Raw genomic sequence first — 4,762 nt, forward strand, 5'->3', positions numbered from 1 at the left:
TTGACCAAAACATGATTTCTTATTTCATAAATGTTTATACAAAAGACAAGTCTTTTCAGTATACTTCCTAACAACCTTCACAACACGATGTCTTCCTCGTACAAGATCTTTAATGAAGTATGAGAGAAATAAAAGAGCTTTTATAGATGTCAGAGAGCAGTAAAGAAGATGAACAATTATTGTTATTTTCTCTGCGACGTTGACCGCTCTTTTTATGAATTTCAGTGCACCAGTCGACTGCTCCTAAGGCCAGTCGACTGATGGGCTTCAACGGAAATTAAATATGCATTTAATTCATCAGTTGTCACCCCAACGGCAGTATATCAGTTGACTGCTCCATGACCAGTCGACTGCTCCAGTCGACTGTCAAGTCGATTGATTTTTCTGTGCTTGTATGTGTGTGCTCCGGATCAACCCCAGTCGACTGCTGGTAGGGCCAGTCGACTGACAGAGCTGAAAACTTTCCTTTTCGGCTTCTCTTCACCCCTTAGCCTTGATGCAAGCCTTCAAACGTCTTCCACAAGCCTCGTGCTCTTCCTTGCACTAGCTTGAGACATTTCCCTCGACTTCATCGTGCTAAGACATCCTTGCCAAGAGGCCTCGCCTCCGGGACTTCACCTTTGCCAAGAGGCCGCACCTCCGGGACTTCACCTTTGCCAAGAGGCCGTGCCTCCGGGACTTTACCAATTACCAGGTCTCCACTCCTGGGCTTTCCTGTGGACTCAGACCACACATGTTAGATAAACAAACATTGCCTAACTTAACTGATTTAGCCAAATATTAAAATCCAATCACTTGGAGCACGATTGCACCAACATTTTATAGTATGGATAGGCCGTTGATGAGCGTAGGTTATATATATATTTTTTAGCTAGGTTTACACTCATCTATTTGTAATTCATTGCATATGCTCTACTTTATCACACCATATTCATTTATTATTGCTTATTTCTACTCTTTTGCTTGAAGATCTGCTTTTTGTATATTTTGATGACAGGATACTATTTAGAGCCAAAATGATGCATTATTGATGGTGGAGTAAGAAGCAGAGAAAAGAGATTCTCATTGGTCGTGCTCATCATCACGGACGAGTCTCTTATGCAGCAAACACAAAGAAATGGAGGAAAAGAGCAACAAAGCAGAACACGACCATGCCTACCAGACACGATCGTGTCTCACATACCCACAGCCCAGACACGGTCGTGTCCCTCCTACTGATCAAAGATAGCATAGCCATGCCCCATAGGCACGGCCGTGCCAATTATCCAGAGCTGCAGCTACCCCTGGCCGTACCTCATTTCTAGAGACGCGCCAGGTGAAGGCCGTGCCTATTTTCCCGACTCGAGCCTATCCCAGGCCGTGCCTATAAGCACGGCCGTGTGACGAAAAATTTTGAGTGTGTCTCCCTTCTGAATAGTTCTGCAGATTTAAAGTAAAATGGGCATAACTTTCAGCTCCGATGGACCCACAGACCGTGCTATATACTGAAATGTAGAGAACTTCAAGATCTACAACTTTGCTTTAGGGTGTACAAAAAGATGACTTCTTTAGGCCATGATAAATGGCACGGTCGTGCCTCCTGACCATGGCCATATTGGGTGCTCTGCCCAAACTGCAGATCAAACTTCGAACCAACATAATTTTCGACTCAGATGATGAAGATAATTTGATGCTCTACAACTTTGGTTCAGGGTCCAATTGAAGAAAACTAGATTTATTGGGTGAAAAATCCATTGGGGCAGAGCCTTGTAAACCAGGAAAAATCTAGGCAGATTTGGGAGAGTATAAAAGTGGGAAACAAACCCAATCTTGGGTCATTCTCCAAAACCCTAGGTCTTGGCTAGGGGGAAGGCGCCTCCCCACTCTTGGGGAGGCCCTAAACACTTCATCTCCATCGATCCATCCTATAACAGAGCGAGAAAATCTTCAATGGATGCCCACGCTTCAAAGATAAGTCTTCCCCTTTCTTGTGGATGACGTTTTTCTTGCGGTCTTGTTGTAATCTTCTTATAATGGAGTAGATCTTTGAGTTTAGGATCTAGGATGAACATCTATGTAATGATGGTGATGTAAGAATTAGTTTATGTCATTTTCCCTATTCAATGAAGTGTTTACATTTGTTTCATGTATTATGTGCCTTGAATGTGTTTGATGAAATATTTATGTGAGCGCATATGCATGATTATGAGGGGTAGATTACTGCGTAGGGAGATCCTAAGATCGTATGACCGGGGTGTCTTGTGACAGAAGGTTAACCTTTAACCGGACTTTCCGAAGTAATCTTTACACGGTGATAAACTTCCATAAGGGATAGCTAATGACTATTGATGACTAGGAAAGGATTCCTTAATTGGGTGCTCAGTGACAGAGAGTAATACACTAGAAGTATGCTGGGGCAACCGGATGACAGCGGGAGAGCCATAACCAGGCTATCTGGTGTCGTCCTGAACTATTAATCGTAGCGTTAGAGTATCATAGTTTAATTTTGATAAAGTCTAACGAGGTCGAGTTGATATCTTGGTTAGAATTCCTACAACATGGTAAACGTTGAGAGTAAGGGAACTGTAATATCCTAGAAATTGTAGGGTTTGAACTAACTAATTAAAGACCAAGTCCTAATTAGTTCGAATTAAATGGGTTGAAACCTAAATTAGCCAAGTCATTTAGTTTAAATAGTTTGGCCCTAGAATTAGGTTAAGATTATGATAAAATAAAGGGGATGAGAAGAGTCACCTCGCAAAGACAAATTAAACAAAACTAGTTTAGGTCAAATCGAAGATCATTTGGTTAGTGAACAAACGAATCAAGATTGAACTAAACTGAACCAACTTGATTTGGTTCGTACTGGAAGAGGTTTTGGTAAAATAAAATGGATGAAAAGATTTGTCTTTCGAAGACGAATCCAATAAAATTGATTTGAGTTAAATCAGAGGTCGTTTGATTAGTAAACCAAGCGAACCAAGATTGAACCCAGTTTGCTACAATAATCGGTTCAATCGTTATAATAAGCCCTAGGTTTTTAAGTTGGTTTAGCCCAGTAAACTTAGTTTAATTGCGTCGATTAACCCATCCTAACCCGGTTTACTGTAGCTTTGTTATAACTATATCTCCTCGTGATTCTTCCTTTCACCGCCGCTCATCCCCACGCCGCTTCTCCTCTTCTTCTTCCTCCTTCCCCTCCGCCGCCTCTTCTTCCTCCTTCGTTGCCGACGATTTCTTTTGCCCGACGCCCGCAGTCACCCCAAACCAGCACCGCTCCACCGCCGCCGTGTGAAGACCAACAGCTTTGCTATCGCCTGACCGCCGTTGCCCTGCCACCAGATCCTGATGCCTGCAGCCTTGTCGCCGTGGAAGTAGACCTCCGCCTCTTCTCCCGATGCTTCTTCCAGCCCTAGCCACTGAGAGTCTGCGAAACAGCCGAATCCTTGCCAGCAAACCCTATTGGGGCGTGCCCACCTCAAAGGTCTCCATCCCCTGCTAGCTTCCTTCCCGTGGCTACCTTTCTTTGGTTGCTTAGAAAAATTGGTATGCGCCTCATCCTTTTAGAATCTGAATGCTTATTGGTGTTCACCTTTGTTAGAGAAAGTGGGGTCTTAGGGCTACGATGAATGTCTTCTTCAGACCATCTTAGAATCGAAGTTGGAAAGCTATCACAATAGGATTTTATTTAGTTCTTTCTTTTCTCAAAATGGGTGTCATAAATTATAAGTTAATAGTTTTCTTGCATTCTGAATGAACATCACTGGAACATGTGAGAACTGATGGGCCATGATACTTAAATCATCCTTTCCTTCTGATTGTCCTATGCTGACAACACAAAATGTCCTTGAAGATACTATTGTTGTTTTATATACAGTCCCTTTTAGGTCTAAGAGCAATTCGTTGTTCCCAGTAGAATTTTATTTTTGAATTTGAGTCCTAATTGGTTCAAGTTATAGGTTAGTAGTTGGCCCATAATCAGTAGCAGTTAATGTATCACAATAGGATTTTAGTTTTAGTTAGCATGTGAAGCAGTAAAAGCAATGTTATATCAAGAGCATGATGATAAATCTAAGTAAGCTAAACATGTAGTGTATGATAGTAGCCATAAGCATTTAAAAGCAAGTACCCATGACGGAGTTATTAATTGATTAAGTGTGGAATATGGTTAATTGGAGTTAACTTGGATTATTTCTACTTTAGTTAACTAACAAGTTAGTTAAGTAACATTTAATTTATTTAATTAATTGTATAATTAAAGATCTATCGGATCAAGAGTTTACTTTGTTGCAAGTGTTGACATGAATCTAATTAGGTTAATTAGGTCAGGTTAAATTTGATTAAAATTGAATATAGATGTTAGTGTTGATTGAATTGTGATTAAGTTGGTTTAACCCTGGGAGTAGGTTAAATTGGATAGGTTGGATTAACCCAAATGTTGGGTTAGAGTGTATTTTATTTTAATTTAATATGATAGTATATTTAGTGTATGATATTGTAAATTGCAAGACCTTGAATTGTTGATCCTGCTATACATGGAGGATTTTATTAGGATTTCATTGCGATAATTCGATCAATACAATCAGGTGGGTACCCTGTGATCATTGATATCCATGTTTCAGTTTACAGGATCTACATTGCTATCTTCCGGTGCATGCTTTATTGCTATTTTATCTCTATCTCTGTTGTTGTTCCTGATTAACCTATTTGAGATAGTTATTTAGTTGATGGATCCGTTGATATCCATGTTTGAAACTTAGCTGTGTTTGACCTTATGATGATC

This window comes from Curcuma longa, chromosome 2 (genome assembly GCF_044706935.1).
Source record: "Curcuma longa cultivar G26 ecotype Majalengka, Jawa Barat chromosome 2, ITB_CL_G26_1.1, whole genome shotgun sequence".
Classification (NCBI taxonomy): Eukaryota; Viridiplantae; Streptophyta; class Magnoliopsida; order Zingiberales; family Zingiberaceae; genus Curcuma; species Curcuma longa.